The sequence below is a fragment of the Miscanthus floridulus genome, unplaced genomic scaffold (assembly GCF_019320115.1).
Source record: "Miscanthus floridulus cultivar M001 unplaced genomic scaffold, ASM1932011v1 os_1192, whole genome shotgun sequence".
Taxonomy (NCBI): Eukaryota; Viridiplantae; Streptophyta; class Magnoliopsida; order Poales; family Poaceae; genus Miscanthus; species Miscanthus floridulus.
In genome coordinates, this window is record NW_027097584.1 from 7,646 (window position 1) to 28,407 (window position 20,762).

Here is a 20,762-nt window from a genome sequence, read left to right on the forward strand (position 1 = left end):
TCTCTGCTCAAACCTCGCTGTGAGTAATATACATGCTGTTATTTACTTACTGCGCTCTATCTTCCGCCAAATACCCGGTGGGTTACCGTTGTCCCCATCGCAGCCGCCATACAGCCGATTCCCCTATGGCCTTGTGTCTTCCATGGATGCACACGCCCGGGGACTCCAAAAGGTGCTGGCACCGCACCCTCTCACGTCTGAGTTTGTGGGGATGGCGAGCTATGCTCCCACCTATTTCCTCGACATCATGGATGATGACGTCAGGAGTGACGGCTCCAGCATCGGCGACGTGGCGCCTAGCCACCGTCAGTCCCAGGAGTATGCTACGGCGGATGCCCCAGAACGGCCGCTAGGGGTAATGGAGGCCTTCTGGACCCACGCCCCGCCGGGCCCCCATGCAGGGACTCCTGAGCTCACACGTGAGCAGAGGGAGGATCTACAACGACAGTGGCCGCATCAGCCACCAACTGCACTAACGTGCTCGGTGCACCATACTGCGCCCCGTGCGCATAGACCGGCGAGCGGAGCTCGGGGTCACGCCCGTTAGCCCTAGTGCAACACCTCGGTTCGGGGGACCAAACCCCACAGTTTGCTCAGGCTAGTCAGAACGTTGCCACCGCGGCAATGCTCCTGCGTGACCTACCCGAGCCGAACAACCCTCATGGATGAGCAATCCACCAGAACCTCCGGGCACTATTGGAGACCACCACCGTTCAGCAAGCGGAGTGCTCTGTATCGTGACACCGACCCACGACCTTGCTCCCCGTCCGGGGAATAGGGACGTAGTAGACGGGGCACTACACCCTGTCATCGCCACAACCACTGATTGCGGCACAAGAAGCCACAACCGCTCCTCGTCTTGACTTGACGACCGCCCTATGCCGACCGTCCATCTATGCACAGCTTGGACTGAACCAAGACGCGTGCAGCGTCGACCGGAGTCCCAGCCCTGATAGCCTGGAACCACAGACCTTTGTCTAACACCCCCAGCAAGCCCCTTTTCCACCGCGCTTCAACGGGGGCCGCGACAAAGGTAAGGCCAGGCGCCAGGATCAAGACAAGGGCCCCTCCACGCATAGGGGAAAAAAGAACAGAAAGGATCGCCGCCAACCGGCCAACTCCGCGTTGGCCGCCGCAATAGATTACGCGGGCACTCATCCCTAGCAAGACCCTCCGGGCCACTTTCACGAGCTCATGGAGAGCCCGTGCACCAACCACAACTATCCCGTCAACCATCTCTACAAGGACTGGCAGCTCCTCAAGGGCCTGCTGAGGTAGGCTGGCAGGCCAAAGGAGGAAGAAGATGGGGAAGCACCGACTGAAGGACGACGACAACGACGCCCTCTCCATGGACCTTGGAACAGCTATGTCTTTTCTTCTTTTCCTAAGTTTCAGTCTTACCTTACTTAGCGAACGCTCCTACAAGAGCACCCTGACCCGAACACTGTTCGGCTCGGAGCGCTCGGGGGCTCCACCAGGGGGCTCTACTACCCCTTTGTTGTTTTTTACCTTAAGTACTCTTTTGCTTTTGTATAAAGAAACTCCTTCCTACCCTAACGGAAGGGTGGTTCGTTCTTTTGTTTTACCTTACGTAACTTTGCTTTAGAACATTCCGACTGATCGCACCCCACCTTTTCCTACGGCTACGGCCGGCCGAGCCTCGCGGGCCATGCCTTGGGCTCGCAAAGTTGTGACCTACGGAACAAACGGGCAGGTATGAGATAGAAAGAAATTTAAAACAAAATTATGCTAAGAGAAAACTAAGGAACGAAAGGGAACAAGCTTCCCTGAATGGAGCGACTCCATCACAAGAACAAAAACCAATTACAGTCATTAAAACACACCACGAAACCTCTTACACGGGGGCTTCCCCACAAACTTAAAACTTCCTACATTTGCTAACTACTATTATATTTTTACATGCTACTAGGCCGACCCGACGACATCCGACGATGGTGCAACCGACGAAGGTTCAAGCTGTTCACTTCCCAACGACGCGGCATCTGGCTCGGCCAAGACCGGGGTGACATTCACCTCCAATCTGACATCACGCTCTGGGTTTGTAAAAGGATCCATAAGTCCTCCCCCTTGCTCACTCTTCCTCTCACTAAGGAACTGCCACAACATACATGCACTTTCGGTGAGAAAGAAGGAAGGAAGAGCGAGGAATCTCTGCCAGAAGAGACCACCAGACCTCCCTGAGTCGATTGAGTCACCTAGGAGAGATCAACCAGCCTCCTGAGTCGATTGATTCACTCAGGATAAGCACCTGAGATACCGGTAGGAAGCGAAGGGGCGCCCCATGCGGGCCATGCCAACTTCGTCTCGAATGACGAGCATGGGTCCCGGTTGAACATTTCCGACTAAAGCTCTCCGAACCTCGTCTCTCAGGTCATCAAGGTAAGCATGTGTTCATTAAATACAAAACTGTTCACACGAGAGCTAACCCACGATTGACAAGCGCAGGTCTCGGACGGGCGTTTTTGACTAGAGCTCTTCGAACCCCGTCGCTCCAGTCTTCAAGGTAAAACACCATCAAAGCCCCTCTGTTTCATTACAAATCATTCATACATCCATACGCGCATTCATCTCATACGCCTGAATCCCCCACGGTTAGGGCATGAACCGCCTGGGGGCTTGGGAACTAAGCATCGCACGTGCAGCGAAATGCACCAAAATGCTCTGTGTTGCACCACGAAGCGGTGGCTTGCCTCGTTCGACATGAGCAACCAACCAGAGCCAGGGGAGAAAACCATAGATGAGCACCGTGCGGCCTTCGCCCGGTTTGGCAAACCGGGTCATCTCAACCTTCTCGTTCGATCCTGAACCTCTCGCCAAGCCCACAGAATCTCCATCGAGGGGAGGCCGTCAGGCCACATGGGTCGGTCTATGAAACGACCTAGGCATCTATCGGGCTATAGGTAAAGGAGTAGTGGAATGTCACAAGAGGGCTATGCCAACCTCGTCACGAACGACGGACCCGGATTCCACTCGATCACACCCGTTAGCGAGCTCACTGAGCTAGTCTTTGAGCCCAAGCGATCGGGACAGGCGACGAAACTCAGCCCCTCCGGTTGTGAGGAATCGGATGGGGTAGCGCAAAAACGACTCACAACCCCCACGAAGGCCCGACAAGGCTTGGGGGTTTAAACGCCATGGGACCGCGACTCTGAACTCGCGTCAACGGGATAGGCAACATCCGGCTATGGCTTGGGTCTGCGACTACTTAAATCATGTCGATAGGATAGGCAACATCTGGCTATGGCTTGGGTCCATGACTCCTTAATTCGTGTCGATGGGATAGGCGACATCCGTCTACAGCTTGGGACCGTGACTCCTTAACTCGCGTAACGGCTTCAGATGGCTTCACTAACTAAAACTAACTCTTTCGATCCACGGTGAGCACCGACACCTGGGTCTACTCGTGACTCCACCTTACCCGATCCCACGACGCACAACGACGCCAAAAATCGAACTCTGTTGCATCTGAAACTAAGTTATTTTCATTCACGGCGTGCACCGACGCCAGGGCTTGTTTCAAAAACTAAAAACTTCCTCGTCCGATCCCCAGCGTGCACCGACGCCGGGATCATTAAGTTTTATCTCAATCCAATCCCCACGCTTAAAAACACCTCGGCTGCACAACGATGCCATGGTTAAACAAAATTCTGTCTCAAACTAAAAAACATGCATACACGCCTGCTGAGACGACACCCCCAACCGGTTCGGCCCGAACCGCCTGGGGCTCGGGGGCTACACCCGCGGGTGCGCTCGCGTGCACCCACCGGCAAGACAAAAATCCCCTAGACGATTCTGTCTGAATCGCCCAAGGGCTCGGGGGCTCCTGTCGGGTTCATTAACCCGGGGTCCCTCGGGGACCGGCTTCCACGTCAAGGCTCGGCCCAGAAGAACGGCCTTTTCTTCTTTTGGACCTTCCCAAGAGTCTGAACTCAACAGACCAGAGCACTCGCTTCAGGCCTAGGCCACCTTCGGCCCATCTCTCCGACCAGAGCGCTAGCTCAGGCTCAGGTCGGCTCCGAACGGCCTCTCCGATCGGAGTGCTAGCGTCAGGCCCCGGCCGCCTCCACATGGCCTCCACTCGGAAAGCCTGATCCAAGGACCGCCTCCGACTTTGACCCCGTGTCTCCGACCAGGATTCATAGAAAACCCTGCTCATCGCTATTCTCCGACTGGCGCGCCAGAACCGACTAGGGACCATCCGACCGAGGACGCCCATTCAGAAAGAACCAGAAGGCGTATGGAGAAAGGCAAGGCATGGCTCACAAGTCAACACCACTGTACCAGGGACCATACCCTGCACGAAGCAGTGCTCTACACCCACCCTGACACAAAGTATTGTAGGAGCCGCTAGAAACTCCCATATGGTAAGCCCCCTCCGCGTGTCTCTGAACACCGATTGCGGTATGGGCTCCAGGATTTGCCATACCGGGTGAACATAGCACAGTTCCTCACATGCCACTAGGCATCCAGAAGTATTCTGTAGGTACCGGCGTCATCCTTCCTGAAAAAGATAGCTTGACCTTCCGTGCACATCCGACATCCTACAGCGACATCGATAGTATTGGGGGGCTTCAACCATTATTCAATTTTCATCACCGTAGGCAGCAAGACTTAGAAATATCTGTACTCTCCCCCTCTCACCTATAAGAGCCATCCCCTTCATCTATAAAAGGGGATGCGCTCCCTCCAACCAGGAGAGATCAACTTCTTCAAGCCCAGACTCACTAGATCGACATCAACACTCCCAACCACAAGACCGCCAAGTTCCGACCACGACCCTTCCGGTCAGAGCCGACCGAACCTCTTGTACACCCCCTTCTTCCTCCTTCTCGTTTGTACCCCCACTACAGACTTTGAGCACCTGGGCTCAGGAATAAAGTCGTCGACCAACCCCGACTGGACGTAGGGCACGTTGCCTGAACCAGTATAAATCCTGTGTCATTGAGTGCTAGGCCACCTTCGGTCATAACGTACAGCAAAACTATAAATATTTACTAGTTGGTCACTTTCTGCACCGACACTATCAATATCTATTTGTTAATAAGATGTTGCCTTTCGTAGACAGCAGATTTCTTTTTGAAGGGCACCTTACTGTGGGATAGGAACCTCCACCTCCAGCATGGCTTGTTGCCTAGAATTAAACGCGGGAATTGAGCATACTAACTGAATCCTCTGGAGATCAAGATGGGAATAACAATGTAATAGTGCCTAGAGCCGAGGAGATTACACCTGCTATAATGAACCTCCTAGAAACCATATTAGGCGACAGGGATCTAGAAACTGCTTTGGAAGAATCACTGCAGGTGTGCATGAATACTTAATAATCATTTCATGAGAATCCACTTCTTTAGTACATTGCTAGGTCCCATGTCAGTGCACACTGCTAGGTCTTTTAACCAACTAAAGAAGGGTGCACAATTATATGCTTCTGATCTTTAGTTTGTCCAATCTCATGACAAACTACCCTTGTACACCAAATTTGCACTGCACTCAAGTGATAGTACTGATTTGCTGTAACACCTCGGGTGTTTAAATATTAAAATCTGACATGTTATCATATGCATTGCAAAGCATTTGGCATTTGGTGAAACTTTGAGATGCATGCACTAAAACAAGTTTATATTTATCTGGTATGTGTTGCATTGTATTGTTTGACTCAAGTTCAATATTTGTTTGGATTTTGAATTTTTCGAGAAAACCCCGCTTTTCCACATTTAAATCTTACCCTGAAAAATCCATTTCAAAATCTAAGCATATTTTGGGGTTGGGCCCAAAAGCAAAAGTGTAGAGCTTAATAAGTTATACAAAGTTTATCTTTGGAGTTTTTCAAGTTATGTAGGAAAATTTTGAGTAATTCAAAAAGGCGTAATTCGTTAAATTTCCCTATTCAAATTCAAAAGTTCATTTCAAAATCTAGACCAAATTAGGAGATGGTTATAAAAGCAAAGTTGTAGAACTTTTGATTTTGAACAACTTTTATTTTTGGAGATTTTTGAGTTGTTATGAAAATTTGGGAGTAATTTGTGAATTTTGGCGAATGGCAAACTTGTAATTTCGATGAACAGTGTTCACCGCTTGCGCTACACCGCCGGCGAGCTTCGGCTTGCTTCCAGTCGCGCGTGTGGCCATCTGGGCGTCGCGTTGGCGCGCTGAAGGCTTCGTCGTGGCTTCTTTGCGCTTCCTTGGCTGCCCTATAAAGCTCTGGAGCCGCCGCCGTTCTTCTTTCTTCGTTCTCTGTTTTTCCCGTCGCCGCTGCTCCATCTCCGGCGAGCCCGTGCCGTCGTTGTCGTGCTCCACCGTCGCTGATAAGCTAGTCCCAGCTCCGCCTGAACCTTGCGCGTCCATCTGACCCACCAATTTGGCTTGTCTTCACCGGGAACTCGAGTTTCATCGCCTTCTTCCTCGCGGCCGGTAACCTCACCGTCGCATGCGCATCTCCGTGGCCAGAGCCCGTAGGTGAGCCGTTGCCCTTGATTGGTGTACCTTTAGCTTCGTCTTGATGCCGTAGTGCTCATTTCGTTGTTGATTGGCTGTTTTATCCACTGCAGTCGCCGGCACACCGTCACCGACGATCCTTGCTCCGCCGCCGTTGCTGTTCACGTCGACCCGCGTCTACGCTGCTTCTCCAGCCTTGCTTTCTGCTCTGTAGTGTTCGTGGTGAGCTACTGGACCTTCCCATGCCCTCTGTTTCCCCGTTTTCGGCTTCGTTTCGCCAGCGTAGCACTGCCGAGCCACCGCGTCCGCCATGGCCGACGCCAAGCTCGTAACTCACAGTAATTCGTCTAGCTAGCGCCTTTAGTCGATGCGCCGGGATGATGTGGTCATTTTGGTACGTTGGTCGTCGCCGTTGATCTCACCGTCGGTGAGTTTGCGCCGGTCAGCGCCGTCGTCGTCGTAGTCAACACGCAGGTAGAAGATGACAGGTGGGGTCACCATGTCAGTGACTCAACGTTCAAAATGAATTTTTCTATTTTCATATTTGAATGAATAGTGTCTGTTTTTGTTATTTTTGTGTAGATTTATTTAGAGCTCCAAAAATTATGAAAATTTTTGAGTAACTTCTCTGTGAGGTATAGTATTTAAGAAAAATATGAAATAGTGTTTTTCAGTAATTTTTAAATGTGATAAAAATTGCTCAATTTATTCATAAATGGATTTCCATGATTTTTCTAGGCTTATTTATTTATCAAAAAAATTATGAAATTTGTTTTGCCACTTAGTTAACATGTAATGAACATGTACTAAAATTTTGAGCTCAAATAGAATAAGTTGATTTATTTCATAATTTTGAATTAAATAATTAATTCATAAAAGCAAATAGTAACCTTTAATGATTTAGGTTTTTGTTTGGACTTTTGATTTGAGTGATGACCTCGGGTCATTTGTTGTTAATGATCCTTGGCAGTTGATGTATGTGTTACGAAAAAGATTTAGTTTGTTTGACTTGCAACTGTACCGCGAAGGAAAGTTGTATTCAAATTATTAACTTTGCATCCATCATCGAGCATCATATTTCGTATTCCGCATCATGTTAAACATGGCATTGTTATTACGTGTAGTGAATGAAGGTGAACACGTGGTAGTTAATCAAGTCGTGGAAGAAGTTTATCCGTCTGTTGAGGTCGGATCGAATACTTGTGTAACGTCGTACGAATCGGACTTTTCCGTCAACGAAGGCAAGCCCCGGATGCATACAACCCTACCTTGTATTTTACAAATTAATTTCGCTTTTGCTTTCCGTTACTGCATTAAGTGATTAAGAGTTAAGTAAAAGCCTAATTGGTGCATTACCACCCTTGTTATTCCATATTTACCATTTTACCAGTTTTAAACTCGTATATGCCTAGTTTTGCTTAGCTATGCGTAGAACGATGAAAGTCGGGTGACTACCTGCCACCTGCTAGTTTTAAATGGAACATTGGTTAATTATGTTAGCATGTGATATGGGAATGTGGAGTAATAAATCTAGACTGGGCGGACTCGGTGTGTGTGAGCCACCAGACATGGAGGTCTTGTGAGCGGGTTCTTTCCGCCTGTGTCGATTAAGGCACGTCCGTTGTTGAATTGTATGAGGTGAGAATTTGTAGTACTAACCACATACTCCGGTAAGCCTAAACTTGGCAATTCTATTATGAGAATGGCTACTCACGCACTGGGAGTGGAGAGATGGCGGGAATAGCGTGTACCCACGTGGCCGTGGGCTGGAATGGTGGAGTACTGTGTTCTTGGGTGGCGCGGACCCGTTCTTGTTTTAGAGGATCCGAGGGTAGGTTGGTATATGGAGGTCAGGGACCTGCATATGTCGTGTGGTCTGGAATTCCTAGCTGGGTTTATAATCGGTTCGAATCATCGTTGCTCCTCGGTTATGGAGACTCAACTCACTGTTCATCATCGTAGAATTAATAACCAGAACTTGAATAAGGCTTGTGAAGGTGCTGAATATAAAGTTTCATGATCTCAGTGCGGATCGTGTCAGCTTTATATATAATTCTTGAGAAGTTTTCTATATAAAGAATGTTGTTAAAAGAGCTTTTACGCAAAAGAAATTTGATCATTGTTAAAGCTATACCTTGAATCCCTGAGCCTGCATTACTGAGTTTATCAGTTAATATTTCGGATAAGTCTTGTTGAGTACTTTTGTACTCAGGGTTCGTTGACCCCTTGTTGTAGGTGAGCCTCATGAGCAGATCTGTTTTGGATCGTGCTGCATGACTATCATTCGTTCTGACGATGAGAAGTAAATGTGTGATCCTTGGGCAGGATGTTTATTTTGTGTGTTATGTATATATTAATTATGCCACTCCACTACTACTATGGTTTGTAATAATTAAAGAACTTAGTTTGTAAAGTTTGAAATAACTGGTTTATAAACTATGTTATCGTAAGACTTCCGCTGTTTTTACTCTGGTTTTGATATTTGAATAAATGTTGTAATACTACAATGACTCTGTAACGTGATCCTGCTCAGAAATCGTGGATGATTTGGGGTTCCCCGAGGACACCCGACAGTCTTTTTAAGTTCATGGAAACATATGCATAGATGTCAGAGGTCGCCGGACAGTGACAGGTGCATGTGGGCCCTATAACTTAGGAGGTTCTGCCACAGAATGGTATCAGAGCAATCGTTACAAGGTTTTGTTGTATTGTTTTACAAAAACTTCAAAATGATTTGGATGACTAAATTTAACTTGGTAATTTAGTCCAAATTGCTTCTGACTTATCTTATTTCTTTCTCACCATTCCCTATTTGATTAAAAAGGTTTTTGTGTGGTGGAGTAGTAATTATACTATGCCCTATATAAAAATAAATGTTGTTTATGTGCATTATAAATTTTTGATGTTTTTGTTTGTAAGAACGATTCATGCATCAGGAATAATTCACTTATTACTTCCTTCACCTCTTAGTCTGGAATTAAGTAGTGAGTCTGGTTGGAGGAATGTAAACCATCTTAGCTACTCTTTGGATTTTGATCAAATGGGCTTACTTGGATTAAACTGGCTTCCTACAGTATGGCTCGTGCTAAGATGACGCCCCATAAGTCCACCGGACCCAAAGGAGTTCCTCGTCACCAACTTGCCCCGAGAAATGATGGTGCCAGCAGCAGCAGTACTAGGCCTGATCCCTAGGCAGAGATATTGAGGGTTTCTATGGAGTTAGCACAATCTACTAGAGATAGGGCTTTGGATGTTATACAAATAGGAGAATTACAGGGTCAATTGAGGCAGCTCACCACCGCGCATAGGAACTACGAAAGTATGTTAGTTCGTACGGTGGAAGGAAGAAATGAAGCTTGGCACAGGGAAAATGTAGCTAGAGCTAGAACTCATGAGCTAGAATTCTATGTAGAAGATTTAGAAGAACATAATACATATCTACATGAGGAAGTTCATAGGCTTAGCAATCTATTAAATCCAAATCATGAGCCTCAAGCTGATGCCATGGACCCCGGTGTCATCCTTGCCGATGATGATGAATCAGGAGAGGAAGAAGAAGAAGATCCTGAAGAATTAGTAATGATCGATGAAAGTGATGATGAAGGCAGTAATAATTCCGGAATGGATACCGAGCTTGAAGTTTGAAGAAATTGAGGAGAAGAGTAGAGTTGTATAATAGTAGCTCTAGTTAAGCTATGTAGTTCTGTTTTCGTACTCGTGGGTTTGTTTGTACATTAGTAAACTCTATGTAAGATGTCTAGAGTAAGCTTTGGTACAATTCAATAAAGACATGTGAATAAAGTTTGGTTTGTTATGAGCAGATGCGTCGTACATGGGGTTCGTTTATTCCGGGAACTTCACAAGATGAGGACGGTATTCCAGATCCGCCACCTGTTCCAACCAATTTAGCTGATGCTATAACTGCACTTGTCAATGTGACGGCTGAAAATTCTCGTTTGCTTCATGAGATGGCCCAGAGTAATCAGAATCAGATGTACGGAAACCGTGGAAGCCACCATAACCGACAAGAGGCTACATATGTTGATTTCATAGACACAAGACCCCCAGTGTTCACCAAGGCAGATGAACCATTGGAGGCTGATGATTGGCTTCGAACCATGGAGCAGAAATTTGACCTTATCCCATGCACGGAATATCAGAAACCTATGTTTGCCGCCCAACAACTTAGAGGAGCAGCAAGTGCTTGGTAGGCAAACTTAGTGGCTATGCAACCTGCTGGTATTCCAATAACTTGGGCTGAGTTCCGTACTGCCTTCAGAGCCCATTATATCCCTGAAGGAGTGATGGCTATGAAGCTAGATGAATTCCTTGCTTTGGAACAAGGAGATCAAACCGTAATGCAGTATGTGGGAAGATTTAATCATCTGTCCCAATATGCATCCGAACATGTCAATACTGATGCCAAGAAGAAGAGGTGGTTTATGAGAGGCTTGAATACCAAGTTGCAGACTATGATGACCACTTGCACCAATGTTACTTACCATGAGGCAGTAAATATTGCAATTGCTTCAGAATCAAAGTATCGGCAGCATAAGGAGCTCAAAAAGAAAAAGAGTGTGCCATCTGGATATTTTGGTGGAAATCAGAAGAGGTAGAGGGTGATTTATCATCCAGTAAATCATAATCGTCCTCCTTATCGTCCGCCGCAGTTCCAAGCTGGGCAACAGTCAAATGTCCATCCTGCTATAACCTATCCGAGTTCACAGTCAACCAATGCTCCTGGTGGCAATGCTCCAACATCCTAGGGTCACAACTATCCGTGCTACAATTGCAGAAGGACTGGTCATTTCTCTAGGGAATGTCCATATCCTAGGCAGGCTAATCAAAATTATCAGAAGGCCCCTGCTAATCAACAACAGGGTTAGGCACCAAACAAGAACCCCAATCAGAATGCTCAAAAGGGCAAAGATGAGAGGAAGACAGGACGGGTGTTCTATATTCAAGCTGGAGAAATTCCGGAAGGGGAGCCAGTGATGATGGGTATGTTTCCTATTGCCAATCACCCTGCAGTTATACTTTTTGATTCTGGCGCATCGCATTCATTCATCAATAGAACATTTGTCGTGAAGCATGAAATTTCAATTGGGGCAACAAAGGAAAGTTTCTTTATACAGTCGCCCGGGGGACGTCTATGTACTAAGGAAATGGCATACCAGGTACCCGTAAACCTGGGTGGGCATATTTTTCCCACTACCATGATTATCCTTAAGGATCAGGATATAGATGTAATCTTGGGAATGAATTGGATATATCAGCATAAGGCTGTTATAGATATTTTGAATAGGACCTTACGAGTGAATTTGTCTGATAGTAATTCTCAACTTCTTATCCAACTTCCAATCCTAAGAAGATCAGTGGGCAAGATTTGTGCAACTACTGTCAAAGAGATTAGAGATATTCCGGTAGTGTGTGAATTTCTGGATGTGTTTCCTGAAGATTTACCCGGTCTACCACCTGATAGGGATGTACAGTTCAATATAGAATTACAACCTGGAACAGCTCCGATTTCTCGGAGAGCTTATAGGATGCCACCTAAGGAATTGGCCAAGTTGAAGACTCAGTTATAAGAATTGATTGAGAAAGGGTTTATCCAACCTAGTTCCTCACCTTGAGGATGTTCGCAATTTTTGTGAAAAAGAAAGATGAGACCCTGAGGTTATGTGTTGACTATCGTCCGTTGAATGAAGTGACCATCAAGAATAAATATCCATTACCTCAGATAGATCTACTTTTTGATCAATTGGCCGGAGCCAAAGTTTTCTCCAAGATAGACTTGAGATCAGGGTATCACCAAATCAAGATAAAGCCTGAAGATATTCCCAAAACGACGTTTACCACAAGATATGGATTATATGAATACTTGGTAATGTCTTTTGGTTTGACAAATGCTCCAGCTCATTTCATGTATCTAATGAACTCAGTATTCATGCCTGAGCTAGACAAGTTTGTAGTGGTGTTTATTGATGACATTTTAGTATATTCCAAGAATAAGAAAGAACATGCGGGACATCTCAGAATTGTTCTGACCCGTTTGAGAGAACATCAACTATATGCCAAGTTTAGCAAGTGTGATTTTTGGCTTAAAGAAGTGCAATTTCTTGGACATGTCTTGTCAGCCGAAGGAGTTGTAGTTGATCCAAGCAAAGTGAAGGATGTGCTTGATTGGAAACCGCCAACCACAGTTCATCAAGTTCGGAGTTTTCTGGGTTTGGCGGGATATTACCGCCGGTTTATTCCAGATTTCTCAAAAATATCAAAGTCCATAACTGAATTGTTGAAGAACCAAGTTAAGTTTGTCTGGTCATCAGATTGTGAGGAGGCTTTCTAGACTTTGAAGAGACTGTTAACCACTGCACCAGTATTAGCCCAACCTAACATCGAGAAGCCGTTTGATGTTTATTGTGATGCTTCAGGTATTGGTATTGGATGTGTATTGATGCAAGAAGGTCGAGTCATTGCTTATGCATCTCGGCAACTTAAGCAACATGAAGAACACTATCCGACCCATGACTTGGAGTTAGCAGCTGTGGTTCATGCTCTGAAGATTTAGCGGCATTACCTGCTTGGTAATACGTGTCATATGTATATAGACCACAAAAGCCTAAAGTATATCTTTACTCAGTCAGAGTTGAACATGCGACAGAGAAGATGGTTAGAACTGATTAAGGATTACGATTTGGAAGTACATTATCACCCTGGTAAAGCAAATGTAGTTGCAGATGCCCTCAGTCGCAAAAGTTATTGTAATTGTCTGACAGTGAGAACAATGGGTTTGAATTTATGTCAAGAAATGGAAAGGTTGAATGTAGAAGTAGTTCAACCAGGAAGTTTGACCAACATAATTGTTGAAGCCACTATTCGAGATCAAGTTATTGCTGCTCAGAAGAAAAACAAGGGTATAGCCCATATTAAGGAAAGAGTCAAGAATGGAAAAGCGGAATGCTTTAGTATTGACAATGAAGATGTGTTATGGTTCAAGGATCGCCTGGTGGTACCAAAAGTTCTTGAGTTGCGGCAGTCAATTCTAGATGAGGCACATGCTACTAGGTTATCAATCCATCCAGGAAGCAACAACATGTACCATGACTTGAAGCAAAGATTCTGGTGGACTAAAATGAAAATAGAAATTGCTAGATATATAGCGAAGTGTGATACTTGTCAAAAGGTGAAAGCTATACATTTGAGGTCTGCTGGTGAATTACAACTATTGCCTATTCCATCTTGGAAGTGGGAGGACATAAGTATGGATTTTGTTGTTGGTCTACCCAAGACATCAAAAGGATTTGACTCAGTATGGGTTATTGTAGATCAACTCACTAAGTCAGCACATTTTCTTCCAGTTAAGACAATATATCCTACGATCCAATATGCCAAGATGTACTTAGCAAGAATCATGAGTTTGCATGGAGTACCCAAGACTATTGTGTCAGATAGAGGTACACAGTTTGTCTCCAACTTTTGGAAACAATTGCATTCTTCATTGGGTACTAAACTTCTGTATAGTACAGCTTATCATCCGCAGACTGATGGACAGACGGAAAGAGTCAATCAAGTACTTGAAGATATGTTAAGGTGTTGTGTCCTTAACTATTCCAATAAGTGGGATGAATGCTTACCTTTGGTCGAGTTCTCATACAACAATAGTTATCAAGAAAGTATTAGAATGGCTCTATTTGAAGCACTCTATGGTCGTAGATGCAGAACATCATTGAGTTGGTCTGAGCTTGGAGAAAGAAGATTCTTTGGAGTTGACCTTGTGAAAGAAACAGAAGACAAGGTTAGGCAAATACAGAGTAATTTAAAGATAGCTCAATCCCGACAAAAGAGTTATGCGGATAGAAGACGGAGACCATTGGTATTTACCAAAGGAGATTTTGTGTATCTGAAAGTATCACCAATGAAGGGAGTTACCCGTTTTGGTGTTAAAGGAAAGTTGGCACCCCGATACATTGGACCATATCAAATTTTGGAAAGGTATGGAAAAGTGGCATATCGCTTGCAATTACCTGAACATCTTGCAGCTGTGCATGATGTGTTCCATGTTTCTCAATTGAAGAAGTGTCTCCGAGTGCCTGAATAGAATATTGAAGTTGAAGGAGTGGAACTAGAACCGGATTTAACTTATTTCGAATATCCTATCCGAGTGTTAGATCAGAAAGATCATGTTACTCGAAGACGGACAATCAAGTTCTATAAAATACAATGGAATCAATATTCAGAAGAGGAAGCTACTTGGGAATCAGAAAACTACTTGTTAGAAAAGTTTCCAGAATTTCTAGCGTCAATATAAATAGAGTAATGTTAGTTGAGTTCGGTAGTACAAATGGTGTTTTGTAAAGGGACCTCAGCTATTTTATGGACAGAGTTTGTATGTGTTCTCGCGACACATTTCCTTTTCCATTACTTACCCTATGGCTTTGAATCTCGGGGCGAGATTTCTTTTAGGGGGAAGGATCGTAACACCTCGGGTGTTTAAATATTAAAATCTGACATGTCATCATATGCATTGCAAAGCATTTGGCATTTGGTGAAACTTTGAGATGCATGCACTAAAACAAGTTTATATTTATCTGGTATGTGTTGCATTGTATTGTTTGACTCAAGTTCAATGTTTGTTTGGATTTTGAATTTTTCGAGAAAACCCCGCTTTTCCACATTTAAATCTTACCCTGAAAAATCCATTTCAAAATCTAAGCATATTTTGGGGTTGGGCCCAAAAGCAAAAGTGTAGAGCTTAATAAGTTATACAAAGTTTATCTTTGGAGTTTTTCAAGTTATGTAGGAAAATTTTGAGTAATTCAAAAAGGCGTAATTCGTTAAATTTCCCTATTCAAATTCAAAAGTTCATTTCAAAATCTAGACCGAATTAGGAGATGGTTATAAAAGCAAAGTTGTAGAACTTTTGATTTTGAACAACTTTTAGTTTTGGAGATTTTTGAGTTGTTATGAAAATTTGGGAGTAATTTGTGAATTTTGGCGAATGGCAAACTTGTAATTTCGATGAACAGTGTTCACCGCTTGCGCTACACCGCCGGCGAGCTTCGGCTTGCTTCCAGTCGCGCGCGTGGCCGTCTGGGCGTCGCGTTGGTGCGCTGAAGGCTTCGTCGTGGCTTCTTTGCGCTTCCTTGGCTGCCCTATAAAGCTCTGGAGCCGCCGCCGTTCTTCTTTCTTCGTTCTCTGTTTTTCCCGTCGCCGCTGCTCCATCTCCGGCGAGCCCATGCCGTCGTTGTCGTGCTCCACCGTCGCTGATAAGCTAGTCCCAGCTCCGCCTGAACCTTGCGCGTCCATCTGACTCACCAATTTGGCTTGTCTTCACCGGGAACTCGAGTTTCATCGCCTTCTTCCTCGTGGCCGGTAACCTCACCGTCGCATGCGCATCTCCGTGGCCAGAGCCCGTAGGTGAGCTGTTGCCCTTGATTGGTGTACCTTTAGCTTTGTCTCGATGCCGTAGTGCTCATTTCGCTATTGATTGGCCGTTTTATCCACTACAGTCGTCGGCACACCGTCACCGACGATCCTTGCTCCGCCGCCGTTGCTGTTCACGTCGACCCGCGTCTACGCTGCTTCTCCAGCCTTGCTTTCTGCTCTGTAGTGTTCGTGGTGAGCTACTGGACCTTCCCATGCCCTCTGTTTCCCCGTTTTCGGCTTCGTTTCGCCGGCGTAGCACTGCCGAGCCACCACGTCCGCCATGGCCGACGCCAAGCTCGTAACTCGTAGTAATTCGTCTAGCTAGCGCCTTCAGTCGATGCGCCGGGATGATGTGGTCATTTTGGTACGTTGGTCGTCGCCGTTGATCTCACCGTCGGTGAGTTTGCGCCGGTCAGCGCCGTCGTCGTCGTAGTCAACACGCGGGAGGTAGAAGATGACAGGTGGGGTCACCATGTCAGTGACTCAACGTTCAAAATGAATTTTTCTATTTTCATATTTGAATGAATAGTGTCTGTTTTTGTTATTTTTGTGTAGATTTATTTAGAGCTCCAAAAATTATGAAAATTTTTGAGTAACTTCTCTGTGAGGTATAGTATTTAAGAAAAATATGAAATAGTGTTTTTCAGTAATTTTTAAATGTGATAAAAATTGCTCAATTTATTCATAAATGGATTTCCATGATTTTTCTAGGCTTATTTATTTATCAAAAAAATTATGAAATTTGTTTTGCCACTTAGTTAACATGTAATGAACATGTACTAAAATTTTGAGCTCAAATAGAATAAGTTGATTTATTTCATAATTTTGAATTAAATAATTAATTCATAAAAGCAAATAGTAACCTTTAATGATTTAGGTTTTTGTTTGGACTTTTGATTTGAGTGATGACCTCGGGTCATTTGTTGTTAATGATCCTTGGCAGTTGATGTATGTGTTACGAAAAAGATTTAGTTTGTTTGACTTGCAACTGTATCGCGAAGGAAAGTTGTATTCAAATTATTAACTTTGCATCCATCATCGAGCATCATATTTCATATTCCGCATCATGTTAAACATGGCATTGTTATTACGTGTAGTGAACGAAGGTGAACACATGGTAGTTAATCAAGTCGTGGAAGAAGTTTATCCGTCTGTTGAGGTCGGATCGAATACTTGTGTAACGTCGCAGGAATCGGACTTTTCCGTCAACGAAAGCAAGCCCCGGATGCATACAACCCTACCTTGTATTTTACAAATTAATTTCGCTTTTGCTTTCCATTACTGCATTAAGTGATTAAGAGTTAAGTAAAAGCCTAATTGGCGCATTACCACCCTTGTTATTCCATATTTACCATTTTACCAGTTTTAAACTCGTATATGCCTAGTTTTGCTTAGCTATGCGTAGAACGATGAAAGTCGGGTGACTACCTGCCACCTGCTAGTTTTAAATGGAACATTGGTTAATTATGTTAGCATGTGATATAGGAATGTGGAGTAATAAATCTAGACCGGGCGGACTCGGTGTGTGTGAGCCACCAGACATGGAGGTCTTGTGAGCGGGTTCTTTCCGCCTGTGTCGATTAAGGCACGTCCGTTGTTGAATTGTATGAGGTGAGAATTTATAGTACTAACCACATACTCCGGTAAGCCTGAACTTGGCAATACTATTACGAGAATGGCTACTCGCGCACTGGGAGTGGAGAGATGGCGGGAATAGCGTGTACCCACGTGGCCATGGGCTGGAATGGTGGAGTACTGTGTTCTCGGGTGGCGCGGACCCGTTCTTATTTTAGAGGATCCGAGGGTAGGTTGGTATATGGAGGTCAGGGACCTGCATATGTCGTGTGGTCTAGAATTCCTAGCTGGGTTTATAATCGGTTCGAATCGTCGTTGCTCCTCGGTTATGGAGACTCAACTCACTGTTCATCATCGTAGAATTAATAACCGGAACTTGAATAAGGCTTGTGAAGGTGCTGAATATGAAGTTTCATGATCTCAGTGCGGATCGTGTCAGCTTTATATATAATTCTTGAGAAGTTTTCTATATAAAGAATGTTGTTAAAAGAGCTTTTACGTAAAAGAAATTTGATCATTGTTAAAGCTATACCTTAAATCCCTGAGCCTGCATTACTGAGTTTATCAGTTAATATTTCGGATAAGTCTTGTTGAGTACTTTTGTACTTAGGGTTCGTTGACCCCTTGTTGCAGGTGAGCCTCATGAGCAGATCTGTTTTGGATCGTGCTGTATGACTATCGTTCGTTCTGACGATGAGAAGTAAATGTGTGATCCTTGGGCAGGATGTTTATTTTGTGTGTTATGTATATATTAATTATGCCACTCCACTACTACTATGGTTTGTAATAATTAAAGAACTTAGTTTGTAAAGTTTGAAATAACTGGTTTGTAAACTATGTTATCGTAAGACTTCCGCTGTTTTTACTCTGGTTTTGATATTTGAATAAATGTTGTAATACTACAATGACTCTGTAACGTGATCCTGCTCGGAAATCGTGGATGATTCGGGGTTCCCCGAGGACACCCGACAGTCTTTTTAAGTTCATGGAAACATATGCATAGATGTCAGAGGTCGCCGGACAGTGACAGGTGCATGTGGGCCCTATAACTTAGGAGGTTTTGCCACATTTGCTCAATGGCAAAGGTAATCTCATCATGTTCTGATGGATGGGGAAATAATTCTCTTTAAATTTATTATTATCATTGTTATTGAGACCTTGCATGTAGTGGGAAGGATCTAGCTATACAATTTGTAGTCAAGTACAACTTTCTAACTCTGCCATGTAAGTCTACTTCAGGTAGCTAAAACTGTAATAGGACGTGAAAATACTGATCTCGAGTTACATTTTGATGCTAGGGAATCATTGAGCATCCACCAAGAGCACCCCCGGCTTCAAAGGAAGTTGTTGCCAATCTACCTGTCATTACTGTTACCAAGGAAGTCATTGCTAGATTGGGTAGTGAGACGGAGTGTGCTGTCTGCCGCGAAAACTTGGTTGTGGATGACAAGATGCAGGAGCTTCCTTGCAAGCATCTCTTCCATCCTCCTTGTCTGAAGCCATGGCTGGTAAACTTCTTGTGAACCCTTCAAATAAGTAGGTAGATTTGGAGTGGAGGAGCTTCATTGTTGCAATCAGTGTATGTAACCAACCATGATTTTTTGTTTCATTTAGGACGAGAACAACTCCTGCCCTATATGCCGGCATGAGCTGAGGACGGATGACCATGCGTATGAGAGCAGGAAGGAGCGTGAAAGGGAGGAGGAAGAAGATAGAAGGGGTGCGGCAAATGCTGTCAGGGGTGGGGAATTCATGTATATCTGAACTCAACAGTACCAAAATGTAATCACTTTGATGAACTTTGTGATTATCTGATGCATTACTGTCGTACACCTCTTGTTCTCCGCAAATACTAGGTATAACCATGTGCTACATGTACCTAGTTACATATCTTGTGATCAACCACTGATCTGTGCTATGTGATGTCTGTGTTCGTTTATCTTATCATCTAGTTTCTAGGCTGCATAGCTGGAATCCTAGTCGTGGTTGGCTGGGGTTAAATGACAGTGAGCTCGGCGCCAGTCACTCTGGCGCCGAGCTCGACGCCAAGATCTACGGCGCCGAGCTCGACGCCAGAGTGACTGGCGTCGAGCTCGGCGACAGAGTGACTGACGCCGAGGTCACTGCCATGTCATCTAGCGTGCCTAGGAGCTCGGCGTTAGAGACGCTGGCGCTGAGACGTGTTATTTCAGCGCCAGTATCAATGGCATCAAGCTAAGGGTTTATTTTCTGAATTCTTTTCAATAGAAATCTATTTGTAAAAAACTTTAAAAAAAAGAGCTAAAATATAAAAAAATCGACCACAGGGCTCGGCCAGGCCCTCCGGCCGGATATCAAACAGGCCCTAGGCGTCGATGAAAGCGTACATGCATGCATTTTGTCAGACCAACTGTGCACCTGCGTACGTACCGTAGGTAGGTCCACCTCCTAAACCTTTGGCGATCCATCCCATCGAATATTTAACGTATACAATATAAACTAATTGCAAAATTAAATGCATAGATTAAGATTAATTTGCGAGACGAATTTATTAATCCTAATTAGTCTATGATTTAACTTGCTAAAGGTTTAATAAATTCATCTCGCAGATTACTGACGGATTCTGTAATTTATTTTTTTATTAGTATCAAGCATCCATAGTACACTCCATATGGCACCTCTTAAACTTTAGCACTTCATCCAAACACCTTATCCTCTTCCCTGGCAACAGGTTCAGCATGCCGTCTGCCGGCGTCTGGATCTGTCACTTTAATCCTGCCTATACACTTGTAATTGTGCCGCATATATACTATATATGTATACAAATAATAACTATTTTTAGCTATCTCATCATCTAAAAAGAGAGAGAGAGAGAGAGAGGATGCATGCATGCATGGGAGAGGGAAATGAAACAGGCAGCATGCATCAGCACAGTACTTCCATGCAATGCACCTTGACTTTGACCATCAAGTTGGTGCTACAGAGAGTGAGAGTGAGAGTGAGAGCCAGAGAGACATTCTTGTCACCTTCCTTTTCTTTTGTTATTTTATAAAAAAAAGGAGTCTACGTATGCTCGCAGAATATATATATTGCAGCTATTGGTCATATGCATCTTTCCAAACTTCAGTTTGGCAGTAACTATTCACCTCTACAATCACAAGGTTCACCCCGGCAAGGGACATGTGACACGTCACCCCATAATCTCTCAGTCGTTCGATCTCGTGATCAACGCTCCAGAATCACTCCCCTGTCATGTACAGTGCACCCGTAAAAATATCTCATTCATCTCCTCTCTCCGCTCTCTCTCTATCTATCTCTCTCTC

At 44.6% G+C, this 20,762-nt stretch overlaps 1 pseudogene; it reads left to right on the forward strand.

The window, feature by feature from the left end:
• Positions 1-247: 247 nt before the first annotated feature.
• LOC136533790 (E3 ubiquitin-protein ligase AIP2-like) lies at positions 248-19,227 on the forward strand (annotated as a pseudogene).
• Positions 19,228-20,762: the final 1,535 nt, after the last annotated feature.